The sequence below is a fragment of the Hemicordylus capensis genome, chromosome 4, assembly GCF_027244095.1.
Source record: "Hemicordylus capensis ecotype Gifberg chromosome 4, rHemCap1.1.pri, whole genome shotgun sequence".
Lineage (NCBI taxonomy): Eukaryota > Metazoa > Chordata > Lepidosauria > Squamata > Cordylidae > Hemicordylus > Hemicordylus capensis.
In genome coordinates, this window is record NC_069660.1 from 122,867,530 (window position 1) to 122,890,746 (window position 23,217).

Genomic DNA, 23,217 nt, shown 5'->3' on the forward strand with positions numbered 1-23,217 from the left:
GTATCCTACAGTTAAGAGGTAGTTTTCAATGGACTGAATCCCATTTGGCCTAAGATCTGTGCCATTGGCTTTCATGGTTGTCAACAGGAATCCCTTGTGAACACAAATAGCAATCAGAATGCAGACTCTACATATTTTACTAATATTTCTGAGTATTTGTAAATGTTTCATTTACTCCTGAGACATTAATGGCTCTTGGGTAAATACATATGATATTTTGAAAATAAAATTTCTCAATTGCCAAGAATATGGAGCTGCCCAGTCCCACTTCTATCTCTGTCCCAACAGGCAAAACCAACGAACAATACCTGTATAATGAACCCTCCCCACTTTTTTACCCAAGTGATATTGTTCTCTTGTCTTTTGAATGAACGTGTATATAGGCTGGGTAATGATGCCAGAGATTTCTTTAACTCATTATCAATATCAGTGTAGGTACTGATATGAATGGAAAGAACAGTATGAATTAATAGTTCATCAAATTCAAATGTGCTCTCAAGATACAGTTCTGATCTTTGTAGAACACCAGCATGCACATGTTTAGATTTCTATTAATTTAATTTGGGAAATTTGTATTTAGGACACTAAATTGCCATTTTAAAAAGCTATTGGTGATGCAAAAACATTTTTACACAGTTATACTAAGTAAGTTTTTCAATGGAAATGTGTGCATTAGATTGCAGCCTTGGTTCTTTTGTTTCAGTTCAAATATAATGCCTTGCATTTCTGGAAAAATATCAGAGACAAGGGGACCATACTGCAACATTACCATTTTAAAAGGTTGTTTTATAGGGGTGAAAATTTCAGTTTGATCCAATGTGTTTCATTTTTTGGATTTTTTTTTTTTTTGAGGGAGAGGAATTTGAAGTTGTATTTCAAAAAGCTTCTATATGGACACTGGAACAGTTGCTTAAGGTCTGATGTCTTGCAGCAGCTGGCTTGGGAAAAAGCATCTCAGATCATGTTATACACTGTAATGCTTAAAAATGTAAGTGGAATAGAACCATTTGCCAGTGATGCAATGCCTCTGAAGCATGGCTGCCATAATGTGCAAAATATTGCATTTTTCATTGGCCAGCCAAGTCTATAGTGCCGCCAGTGAATAACAGATTGACGTTTGGTCATTATTTCTTATCAAGGGTGTTTTACGTGTAATGCTATTTGACAGCTATATTCTAGGTCTGACAGCACTGAACCAGCTTAATTCCCACTGAACTGCTCTAAATACGTGGTATTGCAATCAGTTTAACAACCCCTGGAGGCAATGAAATCTCTCCTTTGAACACACTCAAGGGGAAGAAATCTAAGATTTATAAAGGGCAGCAAGTATTCAAGAAAGGGGCAAAGTTTATGTGTGAGTCTATAATTGATGTTTGCTTTGTTGGAAAAGAAAGCTTGAGTATGCTTTAAGAATTAATCTTTAACAAGTTCTAATGTGCACTAACAAGATCAGTTCAAGATAACTGAGAAATATGTGATACTCAGAGTTTTGTCAGTTTTAGTATACTAAGGTAGTGGAGTTCAGGCACTCAGCTGAGATAAGGGAAGAGGAAACTTCACATTTAGACAGGAAATCTGCTGCATCTTATTACTTGCAGTTACAGAAAGAAGCCTCTTTCTGGACTTTCTGTTGGGTGTGTGTGTTGAGTGTTTTCATCCAAGTGTGCTTTTGTAAGCTAGCAAAGCAATGAAATCATACAGGACATATCAGGATTAAGTCACTATCACAATTGGTGAAAGGAAAGCATATTTTTTAACTCTTTTGCATTAAAAATCAATCTCATATGATAGATGTGGTGTATAATGCAGAAAACAGTCATTTTTCATTGAGCTGTGGTTTTAAGGGTTATGTATTTGTTGATCACACTTTTGCCTTTCTCTTCCCAAGAAGTATCTTGTCCAGGAACTAGATCAGGTAGGCTGATAGCCGATTCCCTTTGATGATGTAGCAGTACCACGGAGTGCTCAGTCTAATCTCTAAGGAATGACTGAAGATGTTTATGTAACTATTCCTAAGTAGATGTTCATTTGACTATTCCTAAGATAAATTAATACATAGATAAATAGATTCATTTAAAATGTGTATAACAACCAACTAATTTTTTTTAAAAAATTGTGCCATAGAGAAAACAGTTGCTGGGTAGGGCTATGCGAACCATCTCGAGGTACAGCCAGTTCACCATTGAACTGGTCCAGTTCAAGGGCTCACCCTTGAGTCGAGCACAGTTCAGCTTGACCTCAAGATGAGCCCCCCCCCCTTGGCCAGCTCAGGGCTGGTTCAGGGGTTCTAACATTAGGATTTTGTTTTTTTAAGAATCACTCACTGGCAGATCCAATGGGGTGCGGGTGCAGCCATAGGGGAGTGTCTCTGCAGTCTCCCTCTCCCCCTTCCAACCTCTCCCTGGTCCTCTAAGAGCTATTTTGGGCCATTCTGGCCCTTTCCCCAGCGGTGGCAGACATTTTGGAGACTATCATGAACCAGGCCACGCAAATTGCCTGGGCGCATGCAGGGCAGCCTCCAAAATGGCCACCGCCACTGGGTAAAGGGCTGGAATGACCCCAAATGGCCCTTAGAGGACTGGGAAAGGGCAGAGGGGGAGAGGGAGACTGCAGAAACCCCCCCACCATGGCTGCTGAATGGCCGGTGAATGATTCTATTTTTTTTTTAGTTAGAACCCCTGGACTGGCTCAAATTCGAGCCAAGCCAGGGGGTTTGTTCAGTGGCACAAAACCGAACATGCCCAGTTCTGTTCAAGTCCACTTTGGACTCAAATCAAATCAGGCAAACCAGTTTTGTGCATACCCCTATTGCTGGCACTTACCACAAGGACTAGAAAGAGTGGAGGATAATTAAAAGTGTGAACATATTAAAAGGTGAACAGGTACAAGATGGATGGACCAGTTCTGGTTCTTAATCATCACAGAGATTAAGGTAACTCAAAAGCTGATCTACTATTCACCTGTTGTCATTGTTAAAGTTGTACTGTGCTTGGTCAGGTGCATGGTTGGCATCAAGCCCTGTGGCTATGCTTTGATCTAATTGGAGGGAGTTCTGTAACCAATTGTCTTGTTTTGATAGGGCAGCAGAACCCAGAGAGGACTAACATATAGTCAGGGATTGTATTCAGCTGGGTGGCTGATTATAAATAGTGTATGAGTCCCAGATGGTCCTGATGGCAGCTCTGAATTCGAAACTGTGTTATGGGCTCCTACATTTTATTTATTTATTTATTTATTTATTTATTTGTTAAATTTATATACCGCCTTTCATTAAAACAATCCCATGGCAGTTTACACAAAAATTAAAAACAAGACTATAAAAAATGACACAATTAAAATATTAAGCTAAAATATAAAACAAATCTGACTAAAACGATTTAAAATACAAACATAAAAACTGTACAAAATACAAAGAAGCAGCAGTAGAGAAAATCATATAAAGCCTGGGTAAAAAGGCAAGATTTAACATGCTTTCTAAAAACTTTGATGGAGACCGAAGAGCAAATAGCCACCGGGAGAGCATTCCAGAGTTTGGGGGCAGCAACAGAGAAGGCCCTGTCCCGTGTGCACAACAACTGAGACTCCCTCATTGTTGGCCTCTGGAGCAGAGCCCCCTCAGATGACCTTGTCAAGCGGGCAGCAACCCTTGGGAGCTGGTGGTCCCTCAGGTATCCTGGGCCCAAACTGTTAAGGGCTTTAAAGTAAAAACCAGCACCTTGAATTGGACCCGGAAACAAACTGGTAGCCAGTGCAGCTCTTTCAAAATGGGTGTGATGTGATCCCACTGGGCAGCTCCAGATAAAACCCTAGCTGCTGCATTTTGCACAAGCTGCAGTTTCCGGATATTCTTCAAGGGCAGCCCCATGTAGAGTGTGTTAAAGTAATCCAGCCATGATGTGACTAAGGCATGGGTAACCATGGCCAGACCTGCCTTCTCGAGAAAGGGATGCAGCTGGTGCACTAGCTGAAGCCGTGCAAAGGCATCCTTGGCCACCGCCTCCACCTGAGCTTCCAAAAGCAGAGCCAGGTCCAGTAATACCCACACGCTGCGTACTTGCTCTTTCAAGGGGAGTGCAACCCCATCCAGAACCGGTAAAATCTCCTCATCCCGATTGGCTCTCCTACTGATCAACATTACCTGCATCTTGGTTCAGTTTCAGTTTATTAGCCTACATTCAACCCATTATGGTCTCCAGCCCCCAATTCAGGACATCCACTGCCTCCCTAGGATCAGATGACAAGGAGAGATAGAGCTGAGTGTCATCTGCATATTGCTGACAACTCTGTCCAAGTCCCCGGATGACCTCTCCCAGCGGTTTCATGTAGATGTTAAACAGCATGGGGGACAAGACCGAACCCTGCAGGACCCCACAGGCCAATGGCCATGCAGCCGAACAATCATCCCCCAGCAGCACCTTCTGGACCCTCCCCCCAAGAAAGGACCGGAACCACTCCAACACAGTACCTCCAATTCCCATACTCAAGAGGCAGTCCAGAAGGATACCATGGTCGATGGTATCGAATGCTGCTGAGAAGTCCAGCAGAACCAACAGGGATGCACTCCCCCTGTCTAGTTCCTGGAGTAGGTCATCCACTAGAGCGACCAAGGCAGTTTCAGTCCCATATCCAGGGCAGAAGCCAGACTGAGAAGGGTCCAGATAATCCATATCATCCAAGACCCTCTGCAGCTGGGATGCCACCACACACTCTATCACCTTGCCCAAAAAGGAAAGGTTAGAGACAGGTCTATAGTTGTCCAGGTTGGAGGGATCAAGGGAGGGCTTTTTAAATAATGGTCTTAGCATCACCTCCTTTGTGGCATCCTGCCCTCCCTTAATGAAGCATTAATAATAAGCTCCAACCATCTGCCTGTACTCTCCCTGGCAGCTTTTATTAGCCATGAAGGGCAAGGGTCAAGAGTGCATGATATCGCCCGCACACTGCCCAGGATCTTGTCCACATCCTCAGGCTGCACCAACTGAAAAGAATCCAACACAATAGGACCAGATGGTACCAGAGACATATCTGCCAGAACTGCCAAAACTCCAAGTCCAAATCAGCACAGATGCGAGCAACTTTATCTGCAAAGTGACACGCAAACTGATCACAACGGGCTGTAGATGATTCTTCCCCCATTACCTGGGGGGATGTGTGGAGCAATGTCTTTGCTATGTCTCTCCGATCATGCATAATGTCCCCTTTGTCTGAACTCAGGGGAGATTAGCTGGGCCTACCTGAACATTCTGGGGAGTGGTTTATAGGGGAGAGAGTCAGCTGGGGTGTCAGATAGAAAGCTCTAGAGGAAGAAGAGCCTAAGAGAGAAAGAGCAGAAGGAACAAGGCAGCCCAGGGAGAAGAGCAGAAAGGCAGACAGTGAAGAGCTGGTCACTGGGAAGCTCAAGGAGGAGCAGGAAGATTGGCTTTGCCTGTGATACCTGCAGAAGAGCTGAGTGTCTGCCTTGAGCCTCTCTTAGTGTCTTAGCCTCGAGTGTCTGCCTTGAGCTTAGCCACTGCTTCTTCAGAAATCCTAGCAACTGAAGGACAGCTGACTAGCAGGAACCTTCAGGAAGCTTAGCAGCTGAAGGAATGCTGACCAGTGAAGATGCCTCAACTTCAAGGAGCCTGGTAGTTAAGTGGTTAGCTGGCCAGCAACAGTGGAGGACCAGATCAAAGACTTTGTGCTTGAGACAACTGGCAAGGCAAGGACTCATGTCAACAGCTAGACAGTTATAATGGACCTCTTGGGGCACCAAGGGATAAAAGGTTCCTCTTATTTTGAGACTTGTGTCACCAAGGTGCCTCAGTGAGTGGTGCAGAATCCCTGCTAACTGAGCAGAGACCCCTTTTCAAGTGGTGATTCCCTTATATTTAGCAGGGGGAGAGCAACTGGCCCTATCCAACCCTAGCACAGCATCCCTCCCCTGACTGTTGCTGGCATCTGTCATATGTTTCTTTTTAGGCTATGAGCCCGTTGGGGACAGGGGACCATCTTATTTATTTTTCTATATAAACTGCTTTGAGAACTTTGGTTGAAGAGCAGTATATAACTATTCATTGTAGTAGTTGTAGAAATGGAATGTGGACCAGGTCCTCATAGGGATTTATTTATTTTTTAAATATATAATTTTAAATAATTAAAATTATATATATTATATATTATAATAATATAATATAATATAATTTTGAATCACTTAGCTTAATAATTTTTTAAGACTTCCCTACTTTATTTAAGTTTAATATTATTTTATTACATTAGCTGTTCTCAATCTCTTTGTATGGTAGCACACCTACACCAAACATCACCTTCCACAAGGGAGAAAATCCATAAGGGTGATTAGGTATCTGAGGTATCTGAGGGGCTACTCAGATTAGCAGCAATGGGAGATTGTAGAGTGTCCCACTGGGTATTGGTGGGGCATGTCTTCCCATGAATGTTCACTCAGTGTGATGGCAAGAAGCATTGCCCTCACTCCAGTTTGATATTGTGACATCATGATGTAGCCAAATTGATTTGTTGCATGTTGACCTCATTATGCTGCTTAAGTTATCTCCAATTTACAGTAGCACCTGAAACGTTTCCTCTTATTTTAACAGTTTAGTTATACTATAAAACAATAAACTAAAAATCTGTTCATGGTCATTACATATCACTACTGGGAAATTGAGCAGGCCTTTCCCTTATAATAATCTTTTGTTTTGTGTGTTTCAAGAGAGTGCTCACTCACTTCATAGAGCTCCTGTATATTCTGTTATTCTTCATCAGCATCAGTTAGAGAAAATGTTTCTTAAAACAGCATCTCTTTATTGAAACTGGATCACAACCCATACAAGTCAATGCAGATATGAGAACACAGGAAAAACATGTTAACTCACCTACTGCCCACATGAAACTGCAACTAACTACACCCACTGAGTAGCAAGAGGGTAACAGCAGGCCAATCTTCTTAAAAGGTACACAAGACATAACTCACATCCCTTATCTCACCTACAAGAACACAGTGAAGAAAGGTTACTGTTCCTAGTGAAACATGTCTTCCTTAGACTAGCATCTAGCCTGGAAGATTGGATTAGGTCTTATGCCTTATATAACAGGAATGGCAGAGCTGGTGATGGCTACTTTATGTTGTCTACTTTCCCTGACTTGCAGCTTCTTATTTGACCCCTGGTCCTAATAGTAAAATGGCAGAGCATACAACTACAAGTGGAAGGAGGGATTGCACTTACTGTGTGTGTGTGTGTGTGTGTGTGTGTGAGTGTGTGTGAGAGAGAGAGTTCCTGTAACAAAGCATGCAATGACATTGTAAATCTGAGTGTGAGCTACTCTCAGTATCCTCATTAGTTGCTGCTATCAAAGAGATTTCACAATGTGCAAGTACTTTGATTTGTCACAGTGGTACTTTGCTTTGGCTTATGACAGAGGTTCAGTATTCAGTTATATACAACACAGTGAATTACTTAGCAGTTTCTCTCTCTCCTTTATTTGGGCTCTGCAGGGTTTTCCCCTCAATGACACCCACATTATTACAGCTGCAGTGTTTAGCTGATTAATGAACTTAACTAGATGAAAAAATCATGATCAGCTAAAATGGTGGTCTGATTAAATCAGGTAGCAGAATTTTACATTTTAAGAATAATTTTTAATACGAGTGCTTATAAAAATGGAAGAAGGCAAGGGTCAGCTTAAAAGAAGCATTATCTTAACAGAAGTACTGTGTAGGAAATGGAAAGGAATATGTCTATGAAAAGGTCTTCTACAATCTGTGGGTACATAATCGAAACACAAAATAGGTAAGCTTCCCGCCCCACTCCAAGAACAATTGTTGTATTTTCTAATGTGCAAATGAAAGCAGATTTAATTAATTGTGAGCTGTATCCCAAGTTGTTCTGTTTGTGTTTGTGGGGTGTCTGCTCTTCAACAATCCCCCTTCCTGCTGCAGTTCCACCCCACAAGAGCTGCATGGTGTCCTGATCTGGAGGAACCCCAGCTCCCAGAGGCCAGTTTTCAGGCTGCAGGGAGAAAGGGAATCAGCCCAAACTGCCCCAACTCTTGCACGAATGGAAAGGCCTTCAGTTCATGGAAGGACAACCTGGAAAACCATGGAACCAATAAGGTTCCATGGGCCAGGTTCTCACAATTGCTGAAATCCCAGTTAAATGCTGATTACTGACTGAAAAGATTGTGAGAACCCATGCCAAGGCAGAAATCCTGGAGTGCCCATTGTGCACAACCCTGCATCAGTCATCTTCGACTTGATTGTGGCTGGAGGAAGGTAGGGCACTCCAGCCCACATCTGCTGAGCATGAGAACCACACCCCTGACCAATCCCAGTTACCTGCATGCACCACACCCTCAGTGTCCTGTGCATCAGCTAGGGACACCTGTGGCTATAGCAGCTGCCAGCAACTGACACACTAACCTTCCAACCTCACTCCATAGCCCCACAGCCAGAACATCTTCATCCCCACTCTGCCTGGCAACAGCACACATCACACTCACCTGAATGCCCCACCCACAACAGCCATGTCACTCAAATCCCCTCCTTTAAAAGCTACAGCCAAACATGCAATGTATGGGCAGAAGACACACACTCTACTGACAAATGCCAGCAGGAGGACCTGGCTGCCCATTTGATAGTGGCCAGGTGTAGAATTATGCTAGCTTTGTGATAGTAGTGATGCATAAAGTACTTGGCTAACTCACAAGTTATAAAGATGCAGAAACAAGAAACAATATATTAATGTGTAATATTGAAATAACTGGCTGAACCGCAAGCTTTCAATAATCTGGAAGATAAGAAACAATATATCAATTTGTACTAGCTCATTTCTGTAACCCAATGAGCCATGTGATCTTGACAAATTAGGATGCTTAGGTAGTGCTTACAAACGGTATGTATGGAGGAACGCATGAGTGAGCAACATCAAGTGTGCCCCTAGCCCCACTCCCTCTCTAACACAGACAATGTTTGGAAAGACGCCAAGGGCCTGAAGAATCGGTGAAATCCAGGGAAGACTGCCAGAGACATTGTGAAGGAGAAAGAACTGGGAAAGACAGGATAAGTACGTCTTGTAATCACAGAGATGAAAGTGGACTGCAAATGTACCAACCGGAGTGGAAACTTCCCTTTATAAGTCAGGCAGGAAACCAGAAGACCCCTGAGAAGCACCACCACCCCAAGTGAGGCCTCTATGCTTCTTCCAATACCCCTTTCAAAGACTTTGGAGTGGGGCTAGGTGAGTGTGTGTGTGTGTGTGTGTGTGTGTGTATGAATTAGAAGCTAGCTTGCTGTTTAACTGACTATAATAAACATGAATTATTGATTGACTAAAACCAGCTGGTGTCTGTCCGTTTCCTGGGGCTACCTTGTTGTTGGGCCATGCAGTGCTAAAGGACTTAGAGTGAATAGAGGTCCTACATATTTGGTGGAGAAATGAGGGCACTCTAATCTGTCCTTGTGCGACTGCGCTGACCAGGCAAGTGTAGCAGGGCTTACGGAGCAGACTTGACTTTGGGTACCCATGATGTCTTTCTTCAAGAAGAAAGAGGACACGCCATCACTTTCTTTGCGGGAGTCCTATCCTGCTCCCAGAGATAAAGCGGATGGCCATAAAATGCTTGGTAACTTGACCTTATCGTTGGAGAAGGAGCTTCTTGTGAAGTGTGAGACGAAAGAAACAAGAGACGCTGTTTGTAAGGGTATAAAAGATGAATTAGAGACCCTGCAGCGTACTTTGGATGCCTGGAGCTTGGATGTGGCTCAACAGGCTGTGGATTCCCGTATCTATGAGAGGTACAGGGAAATGGTTATAGGACATAACCTTGAGACTGTGTCACAGCAGAAGTCTGTTTTGATAGCCTTAATGCATTCTACTTTAAAAGATGTGATGGAAATTTTGGGAAGCTTGGTGGAGAAGAATGCAGGATATGTGAAAATTGTACAACAGATAGAACAGGAAAACTTACTGATGAGACAGGATTTGATTGAGAAAGGGGACAAACTGGCGGGATTACGAGAACAAATGGTTGGTTTTGGTTGCAAGCAACAGCAAATAGAGGCTCAGACTAAACAAATTCAGACGCTTACAGAGCAAATTACAGCCTTAAAAGATATATGTACAAAGCCACGATCATCACAGGGTTCACCCTGATTGAGTTGTGTTATTGATGATCCTTGCCAAGGCTTTGATTTTTCTTGTTGTGGTGATGCATGTAGAGATGATCCGTGCTGTAACCCAGTAGGGAGCATGTCTGTTAAAATGGTTAGAGAATTGAGTACTTGATATCCAGGAAGTGGGGGTATCACATATACAGAAACACAGAGGCACCTCAGTACAGGTGAAATTAGAGACATAAAGGGGAAACTGGGACCCATAAAAGATCCTTTGGAATATTGCATATCCCTGTTAGAGGTCCAATGTGAACATCAGTTAGATAACGAAGAGATGAAGCGTCTATTCTTATCCATTCCCGGACTTGCAGAGGCAGTCGCATATGATGTCAACCTGAATGGCCCTTTAGAGGCGCTCAGGGAGTGGCTTAAAAGGAAAGGTTCCAAGTCTAAATTACGTGCTCAAGCTCTTGCAATGTTACAAAAGGAAGGAGAGGAGCCAGAACGATTTTGCAAAAGGATGTATGCTGGACTTTATTTGACTGGTCCTTTAAGGGGTCTCCATGCCATACCTGCGACCATTGATGAACTAACCGTTACGATAAATTCCCCTGATTTACTGAAGGTTCCTCTTGATGGGTTACTTCCTCAATGGAGAAATGCAGTAGGGGTGGTGGGTCCAAATTTCCCAGCATCTTGGGAACAGTTGAGAAACCAATTAGATATGATTAGGACTCAACTGGGGGTATCTAGTGATGTTGGCCGAGTAAAAGCTGTACACCCCACAGCACCGCCAGTGTCTCTTGCCCCGCAAAATCGATCCAGGGGTGATATTACGTACTCTAATCAGAGCGGCTGGCGTCCCAACAATCGGGACACTTTTCAGAAAAATGCACCCACTAGAAGAAAGATTTGGGAAATGTTGAGGCAGGAGGGAGCTGATCTTAGGAACCTTGATGGGAAACCTGATATGGTTTTAGTAGAAGAATTGGGGTGCTTGTTGAAGCAGAAGAAGGTGGAGTCAGGAGAAAAAGGAGGAAGTAAAGGCTCTGTTTCACGGGTCTACCCTGAAAACCAGGACTCTGTGAGCTCTCCCTCTCAGAATCAGGGTTATGAGCATTTGTGGTCAGAAATTCAGAAGCTCAAGACCCAAACAGAAGGTCCAGATAAATAGAGAAACCCCGCTGTCAGACCTGGACCCTGCTTCAGAGTTTCCCAAGGACGGCTGAGAGCATTTGGGGCTGCTGCAGCCACTCAGTCTGCCTTCAGGGCAAATGGCTGTGGGGCTGGTGATGCAATGAAGACTTGCCCTTGTAAGGGCAGAGCAGGGGCTGCTGGGATGGCATCTGGGTCCTCAGAAGCCACCCCGGGGAGGGCCCTGTGGCTGGCCTGCAGAACTGTCATCGATCCCAAGAACACAATTATGTGCAGGATACACCTATGAGACTTAGCAAGGATTGCACTTGTGTGCTGAGAGGAGGAGTGCCCAGTCTCTGCAGACATCCTGCTACCCTCCTAATTATTGTGAGAGCCAGCTGATGATTTCTTAATAGCACTTACATTTATATACCGCTCTATAGCTGGAAGCTCTCTAAGCGGTTTTACAATGATTTAGCATATTGCCCCCCAACATTCTGGGTACTCATTTTACCGACCTCGGAAGGCTGAGTCAACCTTGAGCCCCTGGTCAGGATTGAACTTGCAACCTTCTGGTTACAGGGCAGCAGTTTTACCACTGCGCCACCAGGGGCTCATTTACCACTGCGCCACCAGGGGCTTCTTAAAACAATGATAGCAGATAAATCCTGTTGTGCATCTGATAGAAGGTATGTCGTGATGCTCATCAGTACCCTCCATGATGAAATCCATGGAACTGTTTTGGAATAAACACACCGACGCCTCAAGAATCTAAGGCTAAAATCCTGTGCATGTGTAGTTGAAAGGAAGTCCTGTTTAACTTAGAAGGGTCTTCTTTAGCATAGGAAGTGCCCAAGGGGAGGCAAGTATTCTCAAAAGAGGTAGCTTGCCTCACTGGTTGCCCCTCAATTACTGGACCCCTTTGGTAATTTGAAGGAAAGACACTTTTTACATACTCAGTATGCTTTGCTCTATAATCATTAATCAGTGTTATATATTTTCATATTCCCATGGGCTCACTTCTGTTTATTTAGGGTGGAAGCATTAATGTGAATTATTTTTCTTTCAGAACTCTAACATGTTAGATCTGCTAAGGACCTGCTCACTGAGTAAAGAGGAAGCTTTTAAAGTTGTGGTTTTCTTATATTTAGCAAGAGGAGAGCAACTGTCCCTTTTCAACACCAGCACAGTTGTTGCTGGTGTCTACCTTGTGCTTCTCTTGGGATTGTTCCCTGAAATGAAGGTTGACCCTTCTGTGCCTGCCCGATGCTTCCACTCTTTCTGAACAACCACAAATTAGGCCCAGACTTTAAACTAGTTATGGGTTTTGAAATATTAAGGGGAAAAAAAATTAAACTAGTGTATTCCTCCTTCATTCATTTGCATCCATAACGTGGTTCACATACCATACAGCGAGCTGCCTGTCTAAGTGGCAGACGTGCTCCCTGCTTCTGTGGCACTTTAAACCCCACTGGCACAGCTTACAAAGCTAGGGAGGCTCCATGCCTACTAAGGAGTGTTCTCTGACACTCTGGCTGTTATGCCTGTTATTTCCAATGGGTGTAGCAGTGGGACTGCAAAGAGGCACTCCTTAGAAGACATGGAGCCTCCCTGTCTTCTGAAGCCTCACCAGCAGGGTTTAAAATAACAAGCTCACCTGCCACTTAGACAGATAGCTCACTACACGTGGTATGTGACGTAGTAAAGTTATGGAGGTCTACTCTGAGCTCACAAACAGAGACTCCAGTCACTCCAGTCCGGAAATCTGCCCTGAATCCAGCTCAGGTAGTGAGTCCAGTAAAGGGCTCCTGATTAGATGACTCTCAGGATGTTTCTGATTGGTCCTTGCCCCTTTAAATCTGTAGTCCCTGCCACATCTCCGTAAGTCTGTGCAGTCGCAATGCAAGCTACTTTGATACTTACATGTTTAGGCTTTGCAGCCGGGGTTTGTCCCAGCTTGTTTCAAAACCAGTCTGGAAATCTCAGTAGCACTTTTACAGCAGTGCAGATATTACCCCAGATTGTCTTCTTAGAAGAGTCACTTCAGTTCTAAGGATTTTCTACTAGGGTTGCCAACAGAGCATTTTTTTTACTGGTACAGTATATACTGTAACCAGTGAAACTGTGTTCATTCAGTTAAGTAGCTAATTTTGAGATCTGAAAAGACAACCAGCTTCAGATTTTGCCCATGACCTGTGAGATCACAGCCTGGATCCACCTTTAGCCCATTAATTCCTTGGTTCTGAACCTAGTCTGACCTGGCTCCACCTGCCTTTCATCTATCCTAGCCCTACCCATGGTACTGACATTTGTGAAATCAAAAGTTGGCAACCCTACTCTGAAGAATGTAGATGATAATCCTGTGGTATATCTTAATCTGTACCATGGCATGGCAAGAAATAGGGGTAGCTACTGATCCTATTAGTTGGTATCATATAACCTAATAAAGTACACATACAGCTAATACAAATGTACTTATCAGCTGGCCATAGAATGTTCAACTCTGTGGATCACTTTATATTACTAATCTCAGCCAGGTAAGCAAGATCGACTATAAATTGGATTAATTACTGTAGCTCAAGATTTAGCTCAACAGCTCTTAATTTCAACTTCCAAAGGCTACACAAACCAATTTTGTACTCTTAGATTATAATGAGGAGTCTTTATTCTTTAATCAGTTCATCCAGTATCTAGCTGTCTAATGTAACATTCTTTTGAAGTCTAGAAAGATCTAACATAATTGAGGAAATGTCGAACTACTTGACTCTCTCCCCTTTTTAAAAAAATAGAAAGGAATTAAACATTAATCAGACGTGTGCATCTCAATTAAACCAATTAAAATTATCACAGAATGAACTGCACACAGCAATAGGTAGCTTTAACGTTTGAATACATTATCAACTTTTACCTAATTTCATTTAAGATGTTTGTTATCCAGAAAAGAATGAGGGACTTTCATAACCATCAAATCAAACCATTCTGGTTTGTAACAGATGAAAAAAAAAATCATTTCACTGGTGCAATAGAGATTTCTTGCATAGATGCTCGGATAGGTTAGGAACAGGCTCATTGTAGTACAGAGACTACTTGAATTTTTTCAGCTTCAGAATCATTTTCTTTTTGGATGGGGTAGGTGAGTGCAGCACATGAGTTGTTTCAGTAATACAAATACTGCAATCAGAATTTTGAATTCACAGCTATCAAAGGCAGGCACAGTTTAGTCTTGTAGGCTGATGCATCTATACAAAGTCCATATAATTACTAATAATTTGTAACAAGTGTTAATTGATAAACAGCTCCCTCTGGTAGCTTAATTAATGTGGTAGGATATCTAGGCAATTTACGACTGGGATTGATCTCAATTAGTCAACAAAAATCTGTGTAGTCTGTTCAAAGTAAAGGGAGGGAATTTAGCCCTGTGAGACTTTGGGGATTTTTGACTTCACAGTTCCCTTTTCTGAAACCAAGAACAAGAAAATCACAAGTCTACTAATGCTGTCTGCAGTTATCTATCTGTCATACACTCTTCCTTTACCATTTGTTATTCCATTGTTTTGTTCACTGTCAGGATACAGAACAGTACAATATGATTTTTCTTTTTTAAAAAAAGACAACAAAAACAATATTTGAGATTAACATTTTCAAATAATGTCCCTAAAGACAATGAGTTGGAGAACAGAAAAGATTTTAAATATGTTTTTAAAAAATCTTTATCTGCTATGCATGTAGTGTTTATAAAGGGAGTGTGAAGCCTTAATTAAAAGCCTTAATTAATTAAATATATATGGCATTAGGAGAACAACTTGATAAGATGTGGAAACAGAGCCAACTTTATAATGCCAGCTCTACTGCAGCAGGATTTGCTGTTCTTTTATCATTTGGACGGATGGTAGGAAACCAAATAGAAGACTACTTGAAATGGTCCCTGTGGAATATTGCTAAAAAGAGTCATCTGTGTTAAAAAGCAAAATCACAGACTAGTTGCAAACAGCTGCCAAAACATTAATTACCGGCTTTGTTTGCAAATAAAGCAAGGGTACATACTAGCTGGAATTCCTGATAAATGCAAGCATGAATATGGATCTTTGGGTTCTCTGCTTTAGGAGAAAGCAGTACCTTATAGATCAGTACACCTATCAAAGGTCAAGCAGTGGAGCACCTACTATTTCCAGAAGCCACAATCATCTTCATTAATATTGTCCTGAAGACATTTTGATGCCGCCAAATGCAAATGCCTTTCCAATCAAATCGAAAAAACAACATCAACATGCATGCCTTTTGAATTTTAAGCACACTGAGCCTCATTTGAGAAAGGAATGTGTTAATGAAAGAGGATAGTTTGATGGATGCAAATTGCTGTAGGTTTAGCAATTCTGCCCTTTAAAATGCAAGAGATCCCAGCTGCCATTGTCCCAAAGGAGAGGAGATACAAAGTAGTTGACATACTAGGCCTGTGCAAATTCAGATTCGAAAATTTGGATTTTATCCAAAATTGCCCCAAACTGGTGAAAATTGGTAAAATCCATTTAAAAAAAAAAAAAAAACCAGATTGGTAAAGTTGGAATGAATTCCAAAATATAAAAATTAATTTCAGAAATGCTTTGGAATTTCAGAACTGGCGAAATGGAATAGGATTTTCTCAATAGAGGTGAATGGGTTGCTCAAAAATAATCATTAAAAATCACAGGTTGGCCTTAGAGCCATGGAATGCACTACACTTGTGGGGAAGGAGGTCAGGGCACCTTGAAGTGTATATAGTAAGAGTATTAGACAGTCCTCTGATTTTTGGTAAATTTTTGAAATTTCTGAAACTGAAGATCCTTCTTCCACCATAATTCTACCAGCATGTAGAGGAATCTGCCCTTTGCCTTCATGAAATGGGGTAACAGCATGCCCCCTTCCCCCCTCCCCTTTTATATCTCCCAAATGGATGGGCATACAGTTATGAAATCTGGCACACATAAAGTCCACGTTGGCAGGATTCTGTGTGCCCCCCCGCAAGGCTATGGGGTCACTCCTATGATTTTTTGGGATTTTTTTGCAGGGGGGGACTAAAAACAGGGAAAAGGGGTAGAACTGGCTTGTTTCAAGCCAGAGCCTTACAAAATGTTCTGGATCTTAAGCCCTTTCTAGAACCATTAGAACCTTTCTAGAACCTCCTATGTGGAGGAGCAAGGACATTCTTTTGATTTTATATTGATTTTTGTCTTCCACATTGCAGAAGCACACAGACAGTAAAAGTGAAGTAGTTAGATGTTTCTGTTTTTGTGGTAAGAAAGGATTTCTCACTTTCTCTTCTAGCCATTAAGGGGTTAAAAGGTGTGAAGTTCTTTTGATCTCTTTTGAAAGGTCTGCCTGTTTCTGCAATGGTAAAGAAAAAAATAATATAAAATCAAAGGAATGTCCTTTCCCCTCCATTTGGGGGTGGGATGATGGTAGAAAATGGGTTTCAAATCAATATTTTTTTTTGCCAGATTTCACCATTCATAGCCATTTTAAAAGATTTTTTTTTTTAAAAAAACACAATAATTTCATGCTGTTACCCCTTTTCATGAAGGCAAATGACAGATTCCTCCACATGCTGGTGGAATAATTGAAGGAGGGTCTTCAGTTTCATGTTTTTGAAAAGTTCTGGCTTGAAACAAGCCAGATTTCATAATTTTTAGCCATCCCCTCATTGTTTTTTAAATAACTAAAAACCAGGGTATTGACCAGTTCTTTTAAAATATACTACAGCAGGCCTGGACCTCCTTTCCCACATCTCTAGTAAGTTTCAAGGCCTAAAACCAACCAGTGATTTTTGGTGATTTTTTAAAATTTCCCCATTGACCACTAAGTTGGAATTTGGATTCCAATTCCAAACCCCATCCAATATTGCCAGAGCCCATAGGATCCAATATTGTCAAATTCAGATAGGGTCGAATCTGAATTTTCTGAATGTGTACACAGGCCTATAAAATACTACCTTTTATCAGACCAGTTTGTAGTAAGGTAGGGCAGCCTTGCAAATATGTCTACAAATGATTTTACTAGCTGGTCTACTAGCCCACACCTATCCTAGGCTTGTGCATTTCGATTTGAGTACAAAACATTTTGTGCCCGAAAATGGCAATTTTTGAGGTTTTGTAACCAAAACAAAATCAAGTATTAAAAAACAGAGATTTTTGTTTCCGAATCGAAATGATTGTGTTTCGGACAGAATACTTTGTTCTTTGAAAAAGCATTGCAATTCAAATTGACTTCTCTCTCCACTCCAGCTGAGGCACTGAGTGATTAACAGAAGATAAGATATGCAAAAAGCTGTTGAATGGTTTCGTTAAGTATGTGTTGTATTCAGTGTGATTGAAATGCAAACTGACCTTTCAAAGGGATTTGGAAGACAGCATTTTGGGACAGAAATACCCAAATATCTTTGGGAGCTCAATGCAATTCCAAAGCTCTTGCTAAAAGCCATGGCATAAATTGTGTGGAGAAGCTTTTTGAGAAGCTGGTTAGGAAAGTTCTGAAATTACACAGGTTTTTCTTTCCAAAGGTTTAGAAAGAATCTCTTGACTTGTTCAGGGGTCTTTTGAAGAGCTATTTGTTTTTCTTCTGATTTTTATGAGTTATAGTGGTGTCTATGTTTTGTTGCCCAAGTTGAGCAGTCTAATGTAATTTAGGCCACAATGTAATTTGGAGGGACATGATGTCTAAGCCAGTGGTTCATAACTTTTGCCGTTGCAGGAACAGGTCATCCACATGGGACTACAGAAGACAAAAGGAGGGGGGTGGGGAATACTCCTGTCAATCTATTGACATCTCCAGGAATCTTAGTTGCTTCTCTCTTTCTTGTAACCACGATCCATGGTTTTGTACTTTCTTAAATGCAGTGATGATAAATCTCAACAATTCTGAACAGTAGGCTGATTTGTTTGGGCTACAGCTCACTCCACTTCAGTTAAAAACATTTGAAGCTGTTCCATAGTACCAAGGCAGTTCATTGATCTATCTTGCTATCTCAAATGACCTGTGGTCACTGTTCCATGGGGAGGGAATGTTTTTATTGAAAGATTGCTTGAATCCACAAATGGGTTGTGCTGCTGTGCTAGTGCCACAGGGACAGGCTCACGCCTGCTGCAAAATTCTCAAATAACTGTGCCAAAAAATTAGGTGTCGTTGTTGTTCATCATTCTCTTCACTCTTTCAACTTGTTTATGTGGGGTTTCAGGGGCAAAACAGTGGGTTGGGTGGCAGTGCCCCAAGGGTGGTGCACCCAGATAGGGCAAAGGGCTGGTTTCTTAGGATTTTTTGAGGTTTACGCATCTTTAAAATTTCCCTCCATAGGGAATAATGGAGGTTTCAGCAGCCCCATAACTCCAACTGGGGGGCACTGGGATGGCCCAAAGCGAGTGGTGGTGTAATGCACAGAGGGTGCCAACCACGTCCCTGGATTGCTAACCCATTGGGGTACTGGGCTTTGTTGTTTCTGAGGTGTTGAGTTTAGATTCTCTGGTAGCAAATGAGATTTTTAATGAAAAACCATGAATCCACTCTCATATGTTACTAGAGAATCTACTCTCAGAACACCTCTAGAACAACAAAACCCTGTACTTCATGGTTTGGCAACCCATGTGGGTGGTTGGCACCCTACGTGCACTACACCGCCACTTGCTCTGGGCCACCCCAGTGACCCTCAAGTGGAGTTATGGGACTGCAGGAACCTCCATTATACCCTACGAGGAAAATCTGAAAGATGCGTAACTTCATTAATTCTTTAAAAACCAGCCCTTTGCCAAATTCCTCTGAAAAAATTGTGGTAGCTTCCTTGTACCAACTGGGCACCACCACCAACCACACTACACTCTGAGCCACCCCTCCCCCCCGGCGTGAAGCTATACTTTTCCTGAAATCTCCATCATACCCTATGGGGAAAATATGAAAGACGTGCAAGAATTCACCAAAAATCAGCAGTTTGCCCAATTCCTTTGAAATTTTTGTAGTAGCTTCCACTCATTAGGCACTATAACCCCCACCCACTCTTTTGACCATGTGACCCATTTTAAAATCTGAATTAATTCGGATTCTGATTAATTTGGATACAAAACAAAACTGGGGTGATTCCGAAGGCTTAATTTCAGACAAAATACAAAATGGGGTTGATTCAGATTTGGTACAAGTCAAAACAAAAAAAAATACAAAATGCGCAACCCTATCTTCTGCAGCACACTGTTAGCCTGAAGAAGACGAAAATATACTCTTCCACATTTGCGAAGAGAGGGGAGAATCGCCTGCCTGCCTGTAAGGAGTAAGGAATGGAAGCACTACTGACTTGCCATGGTGAATGGCTATGTACAAGCCTGGTGTAAGAGTCTGCAGCTTTTGAGTTTTACAGAATGTTTCATCAGGCACAATGCCATAGTGGCACATTTTTAGGTAGCTATACCGAAAGAGCAAGGGTAGGTTACAATTAGTCGAAAACTTGGACTGTGTCCTGAGTAAAGAAAGTTTAATTGATCAATCTCATCACTTTCAATGAATTAATTGATCTGCATAGATCTGCATATGGGAGAAGCACAATGTCTTTGTTTTTAGATGGTACATGTACCTTGCACAGCAGGAACTATCTTAGACAAAGCATTCCCTCCTGAAGGAGAATGAAGGGGGAAGAAGGGGGAATGCTGCAGTATTTATATGTAAAGGTAAAGTGTGCCGTCAAGTCAATTTCGACTCCTGGCACCCACAGAGCCCTGTGGTTTTCTTTGGTAGAATACAGGAGGGGTGTACCATTGTAAGGCTTTAACGGGTAGCACCCAGAGCTTGCATGAGCACAGGCCATTTCCCCAGCCCCTTCCTTCTTGCAACTTTCTGAACTCTGAAAGTCCCTGGTAAGAGTATGAAATGTGGTTCAGGCAGCTACAGGAAGAGGGAGGACTCCTCACAAATCAGACAGAGACACCTTATGTGAGTGGAGTGAAGATGTGTCTGTCCAGTTTCTAGACATTCCTCTCCCCCTTCAACCATGCATCTCTATCCCACACTGAAGGCCATTTGACCCTAGGAAATAGCTTTTTAGTAGGCTCAGGGGGATGCAAGGAGGAGGCTGGAAAAATGTTTGAGTACTAGACTCCATAGAGTTACTCTGAAGGACCACTACATTTCAGTAGAACTTCCTCTAGTACATTTAGTCAGGATGTCACCAGTGTAAAAGTGTACTATGGGATGAACATTTGGTATTGCACAAGTTGTGCTTCTTGGTGATGGTAGTGCCATCCCAGTATTGTTAGCTGTGACAGTTTATCATGGGATGTAGAGTCTATGCACCTGCATTGTAAGCAGCCACCCGAAAGGGTCATTACATGCATGAAGTGGAGCTTAAGTAGCTTCATTCAATGTGGAACAAGAAAGTTTGTAACTTGGAAGAAATGAATAATGGAGAGTGCCCATGGCATATTCTTAGAGTAGCTATAGAGCTTCAGTCAGTAATGAAATGGCAAATCATTTAATAACCACAGGCCCCACCTTCTGTCTAGTGCAGGGCTGCTCAACGTAGGCCCTCCAGCAGATGTTGCCCTACAACTCCCATAATCCATGGCTATTGGCTACTGTGGCTGGGAGTTATGGGAGTTATCATCCAAAAAACAGCTGGAGGGCCATAGTTGAGCAGGCCTGGTCTAGGACAAGGTGACAGGAGATTCACCATGAATCTCAACTTCAGTTGCTTATGGTCAAGCAATCATGCATCTCAGGTGCTTTAAAATGTAACTATTTGTCTTTTGTGGCAGGTTCTGTCTGTGATTGTTCTCTTTAAACACACACACACACACACACACACACACACACACACACACACACACACCCAAGTCATCCAGAGGAATGCTACAGATCCATAATCCTACACTGATGGACCATAGAGTGAGCTAACAGATGTCCGTGCAGTGCTGCAAGTTCCAGTAAATGTCCCCATGCTCTTCTCTTCATATCAGTCCCCCAAGCCCCTCCAAAAGCCACCCCTGATGGTTGGGAGACCCTCAGAAGTGGGGTAGGATGGAGTGCTGGGAGCTTTAGAGGGAGGGGAGATTCCTTAAACTGGGCCCAAGCACCTTCCTTGAACTCACCCTTTGCACAAGTATAACTTGGGATACAATCTAGTCTCTGTTGGTTGATATACTCTGATAAGTCATTTGTCACTACTGACCATTCTAAATCTAGTAGCAAGTTGGAATGCTGTATTTTTTATTTTACCAAACTTCTAAAAAAGTGCAGGGCTGAATGCATCTTAAGTGTCCCTTATTGTCAGGAATGTCTCTAGGTCTAATTAAAATTTTAGTAACATAGGAAGTTGCCTTATCCTGAGTCAGACTATTGGTCCATCTAGCTCAGGATTGTTTACTCTGACTGGCAGTGACTCTCCAAGGTTTCAGGCAGGAGACTTTCCTAGCTGTACCTGGAGATGCTAGGGAGAGGTGTGCAGAACCGGTTCAAATTGAACTGGGTTCGATTCAAACCAGACAGATTTGACCAGTTTGAACATGAACTGAAGCAGCCTCAAAAAAAGGCGGCTAGTCTGCATTTGAACTGAACTGGGCCTGGTCCTTTACAGACCAGTTAAACCCGGTTTGATGGTTTGAGGGGCAATTCTTGAAAAGGGGAATTTGGTGAGGATTTCCATTTATAAGCAATGGGGAATCCTGCCTTTAAAAGGTTTCTCAGCGCAACTGGGGCAGGGTGGTGAGAGGACAGCTTACTGGTAGCGCTGGCAGCAGCTCCTCTAAACCCCAGCAGCATGGCCCCACGCAGTAGCAGTGAGGTTCCGGCCTCCACATGTCTGCGGAATTCAAACCAAGCTGCACAGAACAGTTTCGTGCACACCCCTAATGCCAGGGATTGAACCTGGGACCTTTGGCATGCAAAGCAAATGCTCCACCTCTGAGCTACAGCCCCAACCCATATGGTCCCATTTTAAACCCATATGGGCCATTATTCTTAAGTTATTTTCCACCACATTTTCCTTTTTGCTTAACTCCCACTCACATTCCATAAAGCAGATCTTCTAAGCTCTATGAAAAGAGCAAAAACACAGAAGCTCAGCTCATCCCAAGACAAATCCCATCGTACACAATGAGAAATGGAGTTCTATAAACCATTTTAAAGTTCTTTTAATAGAAGGTTGGATGCCACATGTTTCAATGTGCTTTTCCTGTCCCTTAATTGCAAAGTCCAGGGTTTGAGAGACTGCAGTGCAGTGAGTCTCCGGTTGATGACAAAACACGCATGCACGCACGCACACAACTTTGGGACATGTTGGATGGTACAACTTAGAAGTATACATATATTAATTATATTAAATTAGTGATGGAGATCATGCCAGAATTATTCTCAGGGTGAGGGCTCCCTGAACAAAGTTGGCATACAAGTTCTTATCCTGTTCTGACTATAACATGGATTCTAGCCTTCTAAGTAGAGTAGAAAGCAATGTTTGATCTGTGGTAGTCATTAAAAATGGAAAGCTGAACATTGCAGCAGGCAGAAATAAATGGTCCGATCAGGGACATGCCCATTTTCATACTTAACACTTTACAGTATCTATATTGTGGAAAAGGCAGTTTAAAGAAACCTAGAATTATCAAAGCTGAGCAAAGATATCAAATACATGTTTAGGATTCTATGGTCCTGTAGGACCCATTTTGTTTTCATTTACATTCTTAGGAAAATATTTTGTCAAATTGCTCTAATACTGAGATCATAAAGCTCTTTTAGATTGACCGAAACACTACAATGAACCCCTTCTGGTTAACAAGATGGTGTAGTTAAGGTACAGCAAGTCGCGTGGTTGACAGAGTCATGTTGAGGTCAAGTTTGATGGTGAGAGAGGGAGAGAGACAGAGACAGAGAGAGATCAAGCTGTTGGGGTTAGTGCAGCAGTAGTAATGAGGACAGGCTGCTCCTGCATGCAAGCTCCATTCTTACTGCTGCCTTTGCCAACCTACAACATC